Raw genomic sequence first — 18,172 nt, forward strand, 5'->3', positions numbered from 1 at the left:
TTTCCTTATTTTGTAAATTTAGACATTACCACAAATGAAAGAATCAATTTCATACTTCCACTCTTGCTATTAATGGAATCTTATAAGCAACAATTTTTCCTCAAATGCCATTGTAAGGATATTTTAAAAATAAATAAAATCAAAATTTTTCCTTTTATTTTAAACTTTGCGGAAAACTTATCCTTACAATCCATATGAAAACTTGTTGTTATCTATTCCTTAGCAATATATCATAACTCCTAAGAAGTAGCTCAAGAATCCGATCTTCAAACTATGCGATAGAAATCCATCTACGCCATCAGATTCAGCATATTCTTTCTTTAAGTTTCTTCACTTTTCTTTGATTCTTAAAACATCACCATGTGACCCAGTCACATCATGTATCAAGAATCTCAGAATAGAAACTTAACAGAGTTAGATAGTGGACTTTACCTGAAGTAGAGTCAAACTTATTGACTTTAACATCATTAGGTAAATTTGGCAGCTTCGCAGCCAATGCCCCTTTCTTTGGCAATATAAACATATGGACCCTTTGATAAAGGTGCACAGGACTATCACAGACTTAGTTTTTCTCTTTACCATTTGGTCAACCGAGTTGACTAAGGCCGATCCCTTTCCATTGGGAAGAGAATGCTTTTCTGGATATCCTGTGTCACTATTGTCAATGTCCATCAAGTTTTAAGGAAGTTGATCTTAACAAATAGATAAGATCATTAAGGGTCTTGTCATAGTCTGTTTCATAGGTGTCCCAAAGGAACTTACTATGTGACTCAGAAAGTGATTGAACCACCAACTTTCTCAATACTTTGACACCCAACTCTCCCGGCTTGTCAATATGTGACTACATCTCCAAGATGTGTTCACACCTAGACCTTGCATTGCCAATAGGGCTTGAGTGACCTTAAACTTTTCAAGAACTTGAGGGTTGGGGAGAATAATTGGAGGAGGTGAAAGAAGTATGATTTCCAAAGGACATCATCTTCATTTAGGAAACCTTGTTTCACTAGATTTGGGAAGATCATAGGTGTCTATTACAGACATCTTTTGGGAGATATTCAAGATAGTTGATTTAAAGTCCTTAATATGACACCCAATATGAAATATTAAGGCTAGGACCCAACAAACTATTTTATAACTTAGAAGAGGTATGCCGTAATCCAAGCTATAAAATATTTGAAGGTAGGTGAATGACGATTCACCAATTTCCACCAAGATAAATGCAATGTATTATTAGGTTTTAATTGGTTTTGAAACTCCTAGATCTTTGAGATTCATTGAACTTTTCAAAGGCATGTTTCAATCTCGAGTGTGCCCTTTAGGTTTTGTGACTGGGATGCCGAGGATCACAAAACAAGGTGTGAAGTAACCATGCAAATCACTTGGTACCCTTAATAAATTACCCCTCAATCGATGTGCCGGTTAACCACACACGCTCCATCGATACTATGATAAATATTAAGTCACCCTTTACCTACCTTGTTAAGTCCAAGTTTGTGTGCTGGTTAACCACACACGCTCCACTAACGACTTAGACAAAGTGTAAAGTGTAATTTCATGGATTAGCACCTTATTCACATTTTCCTAAGTAACTAAGATTGGGTATTATTAAAAGTTTAGTTACTTAGTATTATCATTAATACTTTTAATGAAGGGAGAATTCTAGTCCTGTCAAACCCGTTCGGCTAACGACCCTCCACCGGTCAAGCAAGCGGTGGGTGAGAGTGGACACCCATTAAGTTGCCATTTTATAGGCAACAACCTTATACCCACCTTATAGACCGGCTTCGTGAATGAGGCGTACTAGCGGTAAGACTGACTTTACTCTTATACATATATATATTATTAACTTATAATATTATAAAGTATAAGGGTTGAATTTTAACTTTTAAAATTCTAAGGGCTAACTTGGAATTAAAGTATTCATAAGTGAAAACTTTACAAATTCCAAAACTTGAGGGCAAGTTTTGAAACTATTCAAAACTTTTCATTTCTTGTAGCTTATGAGTTTAATAGAGTAATAAAATGAGGACTTTTCATTTTTCTAACTCTTGTGTTCTTTTAATGGTTTTTTTTTTAAACCAAGAGACTTTTGGTTTTCCATAACTTGAGGACAAGTTATGGACTCCATTAAAACACATTATGATCAAGAATTAAACTACCATATAGGTTACAAATAATTCCTATGATCATCTAAACTTCATAAGAACAAGAACATGAATATGAACACTTTCAAGAATCAAAATCACATTAAACTTTGTAATTTTGATAACTAGTTGTTGTAAATGAATTAGCAAAAACATTACACCAGCTAAAACAAGTTTTCAAGTACCAAAACAGTTTAGGGTAATGTTTCCAATCCATTTCCAGCAACTAAAGTCGAAAATCTGCACTCTGTCGACCCTACTCGCCGAGTTGCATGAACCTACTCGCCGAGTAGGTTGAAGATACACATGAACTCGCCGAGTCCCCCCCCCCCATGGACTCGCCGAGTCCATTCGTTAGACAGCAAGTTTTCGACTTTTTTCAACTTTTAATTACAAGTATAAGAGAAAGCTAGGCTCTGATACCACTGTTGGGTTTTCAGCATTCTAACACTCCTAAGTGTACATGCAACCCTAAATACCTTGGATCTATGTTTTCTCTATTATACATGCAAATAAGAACTTCCAAGGTATTATCCTAATCTAGCATACAAAACAATAACTATAGCAAGATAGAATACATACCTCTTTGAAGTAGAAAGTCTTCATGAAGCTTGAGTGCCTAGTGCCCCAAGTGTGACACCTCAAATGGAATCACAATCATCAAAACACTTAGAATGACTTGAGAGAATTCTACAACTCATGAAATCGGCTAGCCCTTTCTAGAATACTACTAGTGGCCGATTTTGGTCAAGAATAAGATGCTTATATAGTTAGGGTTACACCATGTAAACCCTAATTGACATGGCCTTTTCATTTCCATGATCCATGGGTACAAATACACCATGGAGCATCCATGGACCATCCTATGGGTTTTAGCCCAACTTGATTATCCATGGAGCATTAGCCCACTATACAAGTATGGATGATTTACACAATCAACCCATATATTTAATTAGTCTTCTTTTGATCACTTAATTAATCCTAGATTAATTCTTGATCAATACTAATTAAATAATCTTATTATTCTTATTATTAATATACTAGAACTTATAATATATTAATAACCATAAGTGTCTTATTTCTCTCATTATAGTCTATCCAAGTGCATGATGGTATGCAACCCAAATGGACCATGTCGGGTCGGGTCAAGTCTTACCAATTATAGTTATGGACTTAGACATTAATCCAACAATAACAGGTATAGATGCATCACAAAGTGAAAGCGTTATCAAGTAGGAACTTTAACTAAGAAGGAGTATTAAAACATGGAAGAAAACCTTTATTCTTGAGAAAATCATGACAGGGTATTCTGTTGTAAAATAAGTTTGAAAAAAACCTTTAGAAATCCTTTGGAAACTTTTCATAAACCAGTTTACAATGAACTTTCATAAAACAACATAAGTAAGAGTTTTGAAACAAGTGAAAACCTTTTAGAAAACCATTTATAGTGTCGTATTTGGTAAAACAGTTTACAATGTGGTAAATCCTTGTGCATGCGGGTTATCAATCACATGCGATGGATATGATAACTGGCATGTTTAACTTCTATTCCCCCCCTATAAAACATGTAATAACATTTAAAAGGTTCATTCAGGGGTATGAACTCACTTGGTGTAAGTGGATCCGACGAAGGTGCCAGTGGGGTGCTCGGTGTCAAGTAAGGACTTGAAAACACTTAGTGACCTATTTAACATATGATAACATATGTTCACATACAATTAGTACATTTAATACTAATTAAAGAAGTATACGCTTCCTAAGTGCGAAAACACTTTTAATTAAGCGTTAGGGGTGTCCCGGGTAACATTTAAGGGCTTGAATGGCTTAGGAATGGAGTTTACTCTCCAAGAGTAAACTCTCCATAGGGTGTTTACGGCCCTAGGACTACTCCCCATGAGTTTATGGCCGTAAACTCATGTTGAGGGTGTTCTAGGGTGCTTAAAGGCTTCATATCAATTGTGGAATTTTGCTAGAATCAATTATCAAATGTGTGGATGGGTTTAAAGCATCAAATGGACCCTTTGAGGAGTTTACGGCCATAAGGAAGGGAGATTACAGCCGTAAGCTCCTATACACTCTTTCTTTTGGTGTTTTAAGGGCTTAAGTGGTAGAGGGTAAATTTCTAAGCATTTTTCCAAGTCAAATGGGGAGTTTAGGGCACCAATTAACTCCTTTGTAGGAGTTTACGGCCCAGGTACCCTTCCATGAGGGGTTTACGGCCGTGAAATCCTTATGGAGTTGTTTTAATTGAATTTAAGGTCCCTAGCTTGTTGGTGGTCGTTTCTAGAATTTAATCCAAGGCCATTGGTGTGCTTAAGGGCATTTTTAACACACAAATATGAGTTTACTCCCCATGAAGAGGAGTTTGCGGTTCAAGCATGTTCTTGGGCAGTAAACTCATGTTTACTCCCCAAAATGCTAGATCAAGGTGTTCTAAGTCCGATTCCATAAGCCTACAAGTCATATCTAAGCCTTAGGGACAATTTGGAGGGGTTTTGGGGCTTATAAACCCCATTAAATGGTGTTCGCGGCCCAAGAGTGTTCTTGGGCCGTAAACTCATGATTTTGTCCCTATTTTATGTTTTAAACTCGAATTTGTACGCTAGATAAGTTATACAATGAGTTAGGATAGTTTGCCTACTCGTTTGGGGCTTGAAACGGACGATTTTTGGCTCGAATTTATGTTGTAGAGAGAGAGTGGGGAGAGTGTAAAAAGTCTCCAATGCACTCCACTCAACCTTATATAGGGGTTGGAGTTGGGGCTCAATGCGATTCTACCCGATACTGACGTTATACGGGGCTTTTGGTCGCACCCGATTTAGTGGTCGTAATAATAAAAACTAACTTTTTCCAATTAAACGAAAATGCAACTTATGTGTTTTTATTTACTTTATTACGACTATAACGACAAAAAATATAAATAAATAAAACGTTTATTTATTTTGCGACCTCTAATTAACGGAACTTTTATAAAATAGAATATTCCGTTAACGGTAACGGGGTAATGTAACGGAATAAACTTTGGGTTGTCACATCGTCCCCCCGTTAGAGGGAATTTCGTCCCGAAATTCAGGTTTAGGCAAGGTAGTAGGTAAGAATGATAGAGGCAGGAGGGTACTTCCTATTCGGTTTGTCCTCGCATTCCCAAGTGAACCCTGGCCTGTGTTTGTCATCCCAACAAACCTTCACCTACGGGATGCGGATTCCGTCTCGTGTAGTTAGTGGATTCCGACTGGTGTATCTAGTATGTTAGGGTTCTCAATGGTTTCTATCTGGATGAGTGGGATACGAAGAGTGATGTCGGGCAACACTGATCAAGTCTAGGAGGTGGTTCGATCGGGTGTGAAACTTGTGGAATATCCGGAAGTAGTAGTGGTCTGACGAGGGTTGGACTAATCTCCATAAAGGATCTCAGGTGGTCCTAAGCTCTCAGAAGGGTAGAGCTTTTCAATACCTAGAACATAGGGTACTTCTATGGCAAGATCATCACTGGCGTGATCGTCATTTCGAAGTTCCTAACGTTCTCTCTCATACTGGTAGTGTAGTCCTTTAGGTTGGTTCTTAGGAAGCTCAGGTTGTGCATCTACGTGTATCTATTTGCTGTAGAGTGTCTATCTCAAGCTCGTGCAAAATGAACCTGCACTAACGATTCTTGAGACACGGAAACCCTCAGGGTCGGGGAGATAGGGTTTCATTAGGCGAGTGTTGGACTATCTCGGGAGGTTGTTCTACTATTTCTGCGTGAGATAGTATTAGTGGAACACCTAATAGTCCAATGAATCTCTAAGACTTTGGTTTATCCTAGTGCGGAAAGCGCACGCTCCTACATAACCCCTCGACTAACACCAAGGCTGGTGTCAAGCCTATAATCTCTTCGGGATCCAAGTCATGAGGCTTAACGCGACTACTTTCGCACTTTAATCAAGGATTCTTGGCTGCGGAGGTTATCCTGTGGTTCTCGGTATTCTAGTGTTTACTTCGGAGAATGAAGTCTATCGTCTACGGGGCGACGCCGATTTCCTCCATACGAGAGGGTGGAGGGTTATAGGCACTACTTGTCTGTAACAGGGTGGACGAAGTGCCTAAGTAGTACGAGCATTTACTGCAACTACTCTTCCGAAGGTTCTGAGTTTTCTCGGTCAAGGTCAAATCTAGTGAGTATAGGTTCCATTACTCGGAACTTCAATTCCTTTACTAACTGAGGGTGTTAGCTACTATGTGGGCTGAACTGGTATGACCACAAATTTCAAATTTGTGGTCATTATAGTAGCTCAACCCGCAGTGGTTCTCTTGACTCTAGCTCCTATTTTATGGAATAGGATGAAGGGCTTTATTATGAGGTTCGTGGTAGAGCTCATACTTGGCTTAACCACTAATACTTGGCGTATGCAAGCCATATATAATTGAGGTCGGCATGATGTTCAGTTGTGCGGCTCCACCCCAGACCCACAACCCAACGACGAACAGGGAGTAGGGAGGAAGCACACATCTTAAATCTTTTTGATCTCAAGTATATACCACCTTTAAGCATATACGTGGTTAGAGTGGTTAGTACCATGAGTTCTATCCTCTAGGTTCACAAACCTGATGTGCGAGGTGCGAAGGGTCTTTCTAGGGAACCTACGAAGTATGCTTCGGATGGTCATTGTCTTCTGGAGTATCTTGCAGTGTCTTTCGCTTCGGTTTCTGTATGACTAAGAGAGGTCGATCAACAGCGCGCGGTACCCTTCTCTTGGGTACTTCGGAAGGTTTGAGATAAGAGGGACGACTGACAGATCGTATTAGGTTTGATTATTTGTATTATGTTTAGGTTTGGAAAACCATTATTTTCTGACATGGCTACAGAGAAAGTTCTTTTTACACAACACTAAGGATGTACACATGGTTGCACTACGTCAAACCATGATCGATATAGTTGTCGAAGTTGGCATACCTAAACATAATATAAAATGAGTATCGATAGAGTCATGCGCCGAACAGGCACATACGTTCTAGGCATCTCGGGTTTCGTCCTATGTACCACTGTCGCGGATACTTGGACCAATAGAGTCGACGCGGAACTATAAAGTGTTCTAAGTGTTTCCGAGTAGAGTACCTTTCTCATGAATGGATTCTCACGAGGCATTTCTATAATCGCCTAACACATACTAGTCATGTATAGTTAAGGTGGGGAGGACTGTTGACTGAGCGACTCCGCCCTAAATCCACAACCAAACGAGGAACAAGAAATGAGGCGGCATTCACTCACTCTAGGTCTGTCCATCTTAACTATACATGGCCGTAATGTATATGTTTAGCCATTACAGTTTTACCTAATGAATTTTTAAATTTATTACAGTTCTGTGACATCCGCCTTATTGGGGAAGTATTTACATTTAGAATTAGCCTTTTTATGTTCTCGGTTAGTTATCTATGATCGAGAGACGTACCAAAAATCTACCAGGTTCCTTGATGCTTCTCCCTAAGCATTAGAGTTAGACTCCTCCTGTGTCTTTGTCTTTCCCTTCGGTTGGGCAGTCCTTCTTCAACTGTCCCACTTCACTACATAGGTGGCAAACTGTACGGGTCGCCACATTAGTGGTTGATGTAATAAACTCAACCGGGGTTCTACAGACGCGAGCAGTATGCCCCAACATGTGGCACCTAGCACAATAGAGCTCCCGGCAGACACCATGATGATGGTAGCTGCACTTGCTGCAATGGGGAAGGTTTCCTAAGTATGGTCTCCTAAGTTTAGGGATGGAAGGGTCGATAGGGAATTTGACCATCTCAGCTCGTCGCCCTTCGGAAGGTCCTTGAGCCGAGGTACTTCCCTCCTTGATATTGATCTTTCTCTTTAATGGATTTGAGTAAGGTTCTTGAGCGGCTGGGTATGCAGAGGTTGGTTGCTGCTGTCCACTAATAGGATCGGAATTTTCGATAGGACTCTTACTAATATTGGCGTTGTTAGCATTCAGTTGAGCCATGACAGTTGCTACGACTGCTGAGACTGCAGCTTGGAACGTAGCTTCATCGAATAAGAGAGTAGGTTTCTTGCTTGTGGACTGGTTAAGCTTTTTTGGTGGCATGGTTTTTCCTACACGGAAAGGAATACAAGATAATGAGAGACGATGGCTAACCCTGGACATATCTGTCGTGACTGCATGAGGCATAGATTTTTCCCGTGCCTCTGGTATTGGCTGTCTGAGTGTCGACCTACATCCCTATGATGTAGTCCCAGTATGCAAGGTAAGAGCATGAGTATTGGAAAAGGCCATAAGATGCGAGTCGTTCCTACTAAGTTACCTTTTATACTGGGAATGGTTTCACTCTCCGACCTGGAGAGATTTGAGAACAGTTCGAAACGAAACCGCGGAAAGAGAGGCTTATGAAGGCTTATGGCTAAATATTCTCAATAGAGGTGCGGGGTTCCGCTCTAATCGTGTAACTGGCAACGGGAAACGACGATTTACCTAACACATAGCGTGAGTAGTGTAACCACTAACTCACTAAATTGTATTATTTTATAGGTTTATTAGTGTGACGAACACGAGGAAAAGACAATTCTCGGGTTCCATGTACTGGCTCCCTCTGTCTGCCTCGTATCTTTGGCTGGTATCGGCGTTGGTTTCCTTCGGGTAGTTACCTAGGGTTCTTCTCTTGTGAAGACATATTGAATTTCTACCCCGCCTCACTTCCGAATCCGACTCCGGGTGTCATCACTTCATGATGGATGACTGGGAATCTTGGAAGTTTAGGCGAATTTCTCACCGATGTCCCTAAAAAGATATAGGCACTTGGTGAATTCAATAGTCTCGACCCAGTTCATTTATTTCCGAACAGGAAATCTTCTCAATGAACCTCCTCTGGGTCTGAATCAACTCTGCTGTCAAGCATTGAAGTGGATAGGGTTTTCTACGGGGTTCGTGCGAGAATGGAAATGTCTAAAGAATCCTAAGAGATTATTAACATTTCACTGGATGATCCATATCGAGTCCTGCTACGATTACACAGGGTATACAGATCATATATAGCTTAGATCCGATAGGCCTTCGAATATGTGATACTACTCTATATCCACATCCCAACGAGGAAAAGGAAGTAGAGCGAAACCACACATTCTTAGCCTATGGGATCCTTATTATATATAACCTTAGGAGTATACCCTCTATAGTTGTAGGTATATCAATAAGGATCTTTTTAGTTCTTCACACAAGGTTAGTTATGGATCCTAAAATACCCCTATGGTATTTTAATTCTTTTTTGTTTCTTACCTTCTGATTATGATTCTGGGATTAGTGTGAATCTTTTAGTGTTCCAAAATACTCCTATAGTGTTTTGACTTTATGTTTGGCTCTAGCATTCCTAGTTGGTAAGTTTCAGACCTTTTGCAACACCACTATCACTCCCAAGCACACGTTCATCGCATCTCGAATAAATGTAGTTGATCAGGTTACATTTATTCCAACTTACGATTACATAACTACCCAGGTTTGACGGTAATGCTCAACATCCGAAGACTTTTATTATTGTTCTTCTTGTGATACTTGTGTTCGAGTGTTTAGGTTTTCGATGTTCTTATACTTTGGTAAAATATGGTTATATTTTAAAGTATAATTCTTGGTCAGAGTGTTTTATCCCTTTGTATTTATAGGTTGTATATCTTTTATGAATTGATATACTTAGCTCACTATAAACAATGCTCTGATACCAATCTGTCACACCCCAAAACCGGAACGGCGGAAACGTTCTGGGGTGGATGACGTCATGTCAAGTATCACAACACATGTATTATAGTAATCAAAGTACAACAACCATTCCATTAATAGTAATAGTTTTACATAGTTTACATTACAATACATCAAAGTAATACAAGTAAATATAAGTAAGTACAACATGGTACTAAGCTATCTTCATCAATAGCTCCGCGGATGTACCTGTCTAATACTAACTTGAGAATACAAGTTATTTGAAAAGCGAGTATCAGCATTCTTACAAATGTTGGTGAGTTCATAAGTATTTGGTGGCATTTTATCCAAATTACTTTAATAAAAGTGGTAGTTTCGGTTTATCTATTACATTAGTGTCTTTTCCAGAAAATCCTATATTTTCTTTAATAAAAGTAGTCTTCTACCAAGACTCGACGGAGTTATGTGGGAAAAAATAGTTTTTCCCTTAATCACTATCATTAACAAAATACAAAATTTGATTGTTAAAGAAAGCAAGAGGAATCAGGGAAAATAACATATGCCTCAGCAGTGAGAACTACTGACTAAGGCAAAAGGAATCATAGACTCCATGAGGGTATCGAATGAACGAAATGCCTGGCTCAGTCTAATAGAAAGAGACACAGACCCCAGACGGTACCAAATGAAAGGTACAACTAGTAATGTCTAAAACAGTGAACACAGACCCCAGACAGTATCAACTGAATGATACGTCTAGCAAGGTCTAAAACAATGAATACAGTGAATACAGATCCCAGACAGTATCAAATGAATGATACGTCTAGCAAGGTCTAAAACAGTGTGACTCCGAGACTGGGTTCCAGCATACAGTGTAAATTGCTGGTGAAAACCCATTACCTTAAGGCCATGAATGATAAGGTAACCTGGGATACTCGTAACCATACTAACCGACACTAGAGTACCTAACACCCTACAAGCGTCTAGAGAATATGACATTTGTCACCCCTTGGCTTGGTAGGCCGTGGACTGTAGCTAGCAATGAGGGTGCGGGGGTGTCAATCCCGTATAGATCTATAAACACAATGTCCGCTCTCGCTACAGGAGACTCTGGTTACCAACTAGACGACGGAGAAGGTCGTGTCCCGAAGATGCATCCCAAATAGTGGGTAGAGGGATTCCAATGTAAGTGCTGAACTGGTGGTAGAGACTCTTAACTGAACTGACTAATGTAAACCTATATGTCTATGCTTGTGTACATAATATATAACTAATGAATCAAACGACCTTCGGATGGACATCCGATCACACCAGACCACATCTCAACGAAGAAAAGGAAATAGCGCGGAAAGGCCTTCCTAAGTCCTTCAATCATTATTTATATGCATCTAAACAAGCATAAACATACATCTAACTACGCTTGAGTGTGTATAACAAGTGGAATCATATCGTGAAGTATAACCGAATCGTGATGTATAACCAAATCGTGTGCAATAACCGAATCGTGAAGTATAAGCGTATATTGTGAATAACCGACTCATGATGTATAACCGAACAGTGTGGAATAACCAAATCATGATGTATAACCGTACAGTGTGGAATAACCGGATCGTGAAGTATAAGCGTTAACTGGTATAAGCGTATCACGAAGTGGAAGCGATAACAAGTGAAGTAACAGCGTCTAACGGGTATAAGTTATCACAAGTATAAGCGAAGTATAGGTAATAACAGGTATAGACGCATCACAAAGTGAAAGCGTTATCAAGTAGGAACTTTAACTAAGAAGGAGTATTAAAACATGGAAGCAAACCTTTATTCTTAAGAAAATCATGACAGGGTATTCTGTTGTAAAATAAGTTTGAAAAAACCTTTAGAAATGCTTTGGAAACTTTTCATAAACCAGTTTACAATGAACCTTGATAAAACAGCATAAGTAAGAGTTTTGAAACAAGTGAAAACCTTTTAGAAAACCATTTATAGTGTCCTACTTGGTAAAACAGTTTACAGTGTGGTAAATCCTTGTGCATGCGGGTTATCAATCACATGCGATGGATATGATATCTGGCATGTTTAACTTGTATTCCCCCCTATAATACATGTAAAAACATTAAAAAGGTTCATTCAGGGGTATGAACTCACCTGGTGTAAGTGGATCCGACGAAGGTACCGGTGGAGTGCTCGGTGTCATGTAAGGACCTGAACACACTTAGTGACCTATTTAACATATGATAACATATGTTCACATACAATTAGTACATTTAATACTAATTAAACAAGTATACGCTTCCTAAGTGCGTTTTAATTAAGCGTTAGGGGTGTCCCGGGTAACATTTAAGGGCTTGAATGGCTTAGGAATGGAGTTTACTCTCCAAGAGTAAACTCTCCATAGGGTGTTTATGGCATGGGACTACTCCTCATGAGTTTACGGCCGTAAACTCATGGTGAGGGTGTTCTAGGGTGCTTAAAGGCTTCATATCAATTGTGGAATTTTGCTAGACTCAATTATCAAATGTGTGGATGGGTTTAAATCATCAAATGGACCCTTTGAGGATTTTATGGCCCTAACAAGGGAGCTTATGGCCGTAAGCTCCTACACACTCTTTCTTTTGGTGTTTTAAGGGCTTAAGTGGTAGAGGGTAAATTCCTAAGCATTTTTCCAAGTCAAATGGGGAGTTTAGGGCACCAATTAACTCCTTTTTAGGAATTTACGGCCCAGGTACCCTTCCATGAGGGGTTTATGGCCGTGAACTCCTTATGGAGTTGTTTTATTGAATTTAAGGTCCGTAGCTTATTGGTGGTCGTTTCTAAAATTTAATCCAAGGCCATTGGTGTGTTTAAGGGCATTTTTAACACACAAATATGAGTTTACTCCCCATGAAGAGGAGTTTGCGGCCCATGCATGTTCTTGGGCAGTAAACTCATGTTTACTCCCCAAAATGCTAGATCAAGGTGTTCTAAGTCCGATTCTATAAGCCTACAAGTCATATCTAAGCCTTAGGGACAATTTGGAGGGGTTTTGGGGCTTAAAAACCCCATTAAATGGTGTTCACGGCCCAAGAGTGTTCTTAGTCCGTAAACTCATGATTTTGTCCCTATTTTATGTTTTAAACATGAATTTGTATGCTAGATAAGTTATACAACGAGTTAGGATAGTTTACCTACTCGTTTGGGGCTCGAAACGGACGATTTTTGGCTCGAATTTAAGTTGTAGAGAGAGAGAGAGAGAGAGAGTGGGCAGAGTGTAAAAAGTCTCCAATGGACTCCACTCACCCTTATATAGGGGTTGGAGTTGGGGCTCAGTGGGATTCTCCCCGATACTGCCGTTATACGGGGCTTTTGGTCGCACCCGATTTAGTGGTCGTAATAATAAAAACTAACTTTTTCCAATTAAAAGGAAATGCAAGTTAAGTGTTTTTATTTACTTTATTATGACTATAACAACACAAAAATATAAATAAATAAAACGTTTATTTATTTTGCGACCTCTAATTAACAGAACTTTTATAAAATGGAATATTCTGTTAACGGTAATGGGGTAATGTAACAGAATAAACTTTGGGTTGTCACACTATTATTTTAGGAAAATTCTACCAAAGGTAAATGTTCATCCCAATTACCTAGGAATTTCAGGGTACATGCTCTCAGCATATCTTCAAGTGTTTGTATTGTTCTTTCACTCTGACCATCAGTCTGTGGATGGTAAGATGTACTTAAACACAACTTGGTACCCATTTCCTCTTGTAGACTTTTCCAAAACCTTGAGGTGAAACGACTATCACGATCCGATACAATCGTTAACGGAACACCGTGAAGCCTCACAATTTCCTTCACATAAGAATTCGCAAGCTTATCCATAGACCATTTCTCTTTGGCTGCTATGAAATGTGCATTCTTAGTGAATCGCTCAATGACCACCCAAATCATGTCGTGACCATTCTTTGTTCGGGATAGTTTAGTGACAAAGTCCATAGCAATGTCTTCCCATTTACCCATAGGCACAGGTAAAGGCTCTAAACTCCCAAATGTTTTCTGATGTTGTGTCTTGACTCTCGCACAAGTCACACACTCGGCCACATACTTTGCAACATCAAGCTTCATCGTCGGCCACCAGTAGTAGGGTTTCAGGTCCCTATACATTTTAGTGCTACCCGGATGAATCGAGTACATGGTCTTGTGAGCTTCTTCCATCAGAAGATCTCTAATTCCTCCGGACTTAGGTACCCAAATCCGATCTTGGAACACCTTCAGTCTGTGACTGTTTATACCGAACACTAACGTTTTAGCCAAACGTTCCGCCTTTCGGTCATTCTTATCTAAGGCTTCTTCTTGAGCTTTCTTTATACTCCCCACAATTGTTGAGACAACTTCAATTCTCAACGCTCTTGGTCTCTTCCTTTCAAGATTGACTTTCCAACTGAGAGCATCAGCAACAACATTAGCTTTACCAGGATGGTAAAGTATCTCACAGTCGTAGTCCTTGAGTAACTCTAGCCAGCGTCGTTGCCTCATATTTAACTCTTTCTGATTAAAGAGATATTGGAGACTCTTATGATCAGTGAAAAGTTTACACTTCGTGCCATAGAGGTAATGCCTCCATATTTTCTGTAATGACTGAAAAATACAACCATTTTTAAATTTTTCAAAAACAACTCGATTCCATTAAATCATTACAAAAAGGTTTTCAAGACAAAACATTTAGCGTATTCCCATAATCACACTACTACAAATTCATGAGGAGCGGTACGATCACGCCTTCGCCTTGCCACGGTCTCCTGAAGAACCTGAAAAACATAAAACCACAACTGTAAGCCCGAAAGCTTAGTGAGATATCCCCAAAATACCAACCACTTATACCATACACGCATAACAAGCCACAACATATCTGATCACAGAACAGCCATGCACTTCGGGTCTACTGTGTGACTAGTCCGCCGCACTGGCCTACAGTCCACCTGGTCCACCCTCTGAGTCTAGCCATAAACCTCGAGTCTACAGTGTGATTGTTCCGCCCGCACCAGGCCTTCAATCCACCTGGTCCACTCTCTGAATCTAACCACATACATCGAGTCTGCAATGTGATTGGTCCGTCCGCATCGGGCCTTCAATCCACCTGGTCCACTCTCTGAGTCTACAATATGACTGGTCCGCCCACACCGGGCCTTCAGTCGGTCTGGTCAAGTCTCCGAGCCTCGGCACGTCTGGCCCACCCTCTTGGGGCCTACAACCTATCCGGACCGCTCGTTGGGCCTTCGGAACAACCGGTCAGCGCTGGGTATCTTGGCCTACAGCACAAAGCAGGACCCGCCTCAACCCAACTCCAGTCCAAACAACCATGTGCACATATACACACAATCATATAGCAATTCACAGTCAACAAGCAGATCAAACAGATCACATAACATATCACCATCCTAATAAGGATACCGACCTAACAGGTCACTAGCATAGCATCACCCTATCTCTCAGGATACCGATCTCAATCAGGTCTCTAACATATACCATCCTAGCTCTCAGGATGCAAACATATCAAAGAAATAACATAACAACAACTACCCGGATCTCAATCCGATAAGGGCCGGCCTTGGTGCCGTAGACCCTGTTGATATAGTGAGGGTAACTCACCTCGACACTGCCGACTGAACCGATAGCCCAAGCTACTCCGACCACTGACACGAACTCCTCCACTGAACAACAACAAATCACTGAACTCAAAACAATAACCAACAATTACCAAAATGCCCCTGGAAACTACTGGTCAACCCTTGGTCAAAGACAAGGTCAAAGTCAAGCCCTGACTAACTCTACTCGCCGAGTCAACCCGATGACTCGCTGAGTACCCGAGCTTAGAACTTCCCTCAATCCGCGACCTAACTCGCCGAGTCACCCCGAGACTCACCGAGTCCAACAACTCTGAGTCCACTCGCCTACAACTCACCGAGTCATCCCTTGACTCGCCGATTCTCGACTCAACCAGAAAATATTGGGACTCTTCGACAAGACTCGCCGAGTCCAAGAACAGACTTGCCGAGTCTAAGACTATCTTCAACCTACTCGCCGAGTTGTTCATACAACTCGTCGAGTTCCAGGCCATCTTCATCCAACTCGCCGAGTTGTTTTTCCAACTCGTCGAGTTCCAGCTCATCTTCAAGCAACTCGTCGAGTCCACCCATGTGACTCGCCGAGTACCACCGGTCTAAATCCTTACAGAAGCACTCCAGGCCATGCAATTGATCCAAAACATAGATCTAGCCTCCTATAACCCATCCATCACGTAAAGTGGCAAACTTTACATGAATCCAAAGAGATCTATGCATTTTTCACATTAGGGCTAGGTTTTGGGACATGATAGCTTCACCCAACACTCAACACAGGGACTTAATGCACATTTGGACCATCACCACTCCAGATCTGAGGTAGCAACCTCAGATCTAACTTCCAAACTCCAAAACATACCAAGATAAGCTCCCCACAAACCCCAAAATGATAAATCCATAATAGTAACAGCCCAAGGACGAGATATTACCTCAAAAGAATGCCCCAACTGCAATGGATCTCGAATCCAAGCAAAGCCCCTTGCTCCAAGCCTCCTACCCTTCAAGATTTCCTCAACAATTGCTTCTCCAAGCTCCCAAATGTAACCTGATCCACTCACATACGAAGTTTAGGGTTTCTGGACTTGAGGATGAGTAAGGAGGCTGGGGGAATGGATGTTATGCTCTTTATATAGGGCTCAACCCCGAGAATTAGGGTTTTCTCCACTCAACGCCTACTCGCCGAGTCCACCTTACTAACTCGCCGAGTAGGCTACTTAACACGCGACCAAGTCGCGACTCTACTCGCCGAGTCCACCCATGGACTCGCCGAGTGGCTCTTTCCCAATTTACTCTTTTAGCCCTTTAACTCTACTCTTGGTATTTCGGGATGTTACAATTCTCCCCCACTTACATTAGGCATCGTCCTCGAAGCCTGCGGCAACTAAATTTTAGAAATACCCTCGCCACGCACCACCTGGCATTAACCCGACTAGGTTCCTCAAAACACAACCATCGAAACTCGAACTCATTTCCTCTTTCCTCGCGGTGTCCTGACCACCGTCTCAAACCGGGCACCGGCTATACCCTCTGATAATCACACTCAACAATCGAGAATCACCCAAGATGCATCACTGCACCAAATCACAACCATCACTCGACCCATATGAGCTAGAAAACCACGAACCATCGGATCCCCGATCCGAATCCCTCTCTATCCATTCCATGCTGACGGAAAGACCCATTCTTCCATCTCAGAGCAACTCCCACGAGTTCTACTCTTGCAATCACATACACATGCGGAACTAGCTCTAGCACCCTCAGGTTGTGAAAACCCGCTACACTGATGATATCCTCAAACATCCCCTAGGATGAACCACTAATACATACCCAATTCCCTGATCAGAATCACACTGAGAGCCCAAGACTCTCTCCCTGCATCCCTTCCGAGCCTCTTGGCTCTACACCTGCGGAATTCCCTCCGCGACCTCAGCAGACATCCCAAACTGGATGTGCTTCTATTCCACTGCCGCAAACATGTTGTTCAATAACCATACTCGAATTACTCTAATCATAACTCTGCTCTGCCACTTTCACTCCCGTGAGCTTGCACTCCCTCTCGGAGTTACCCCTTCTCTCTTTTCCTTTACCAAGGAATCCACTTGGCCACACTGCCACTCCGACAAGTGCCACGATGCTCACCCAATGCTGCACCAACCCTTTATAGCATAACCGCTATCCATGCAACACACATGCTCTGGATCTGCTCGTAAGGACTCCCGAGTCCATGCACCATCTCCACTAATCAGGATCAATACCCAGGGCCAGACCTCATGATGCTAATACATCACAACATACTCAATCCATCTCCTCAACCGGACTAGCAATACCTGCAAATTCTTCAGCATGACTGGACCACCTCACTAGGCCTTCAGCCAATCTGGACCACTCTCAGAACCTTCAGCCAATCTGGACCGCTCTCAATACCTTCAGTTTGGCTGGACCATTCTCCGAGCCTTCGTCCAGACTGGTACGCCTACCGGCCTTCAGTCTATCCGGACCGCTCAACTAGCATTCATCATTCCGAGCTATCTCTCCCGGAAATCCTCCCATGCATACTGTTCTAAACCTTTAAGGGTTCCGAACTCTGCCTCAATCGCACACGCTCGATCCCGGCCTGCTCCCAGGCCCTCCACAATCGAATGCCCTAGGTCTGTATCCCGCCCCGCATGCCTGCCACTTACTCGTACCAGCCTATACTCTTGACTGACAGAACCACTGCAGAAATCCAAGCAGCTAAGCACCCTCAAATACTCATCGATCTCCCGGAGAA

Source organism: Lactuca sativa, chromosome 4 (assembly GCF_002870075.4).
Source record: "Lactuca sativa cultivar Salinas chromosome 4, Lsat_Salinas_v11, whole genome shotgun sequence".
Taxonomy (NCBI): domain Eukaryota; kingdom Viridiplantae; phylum Streptophyta; class Magnoliopsida; order Asterales; family Asteraceae; genus Lactuca; species Lactuca sativa.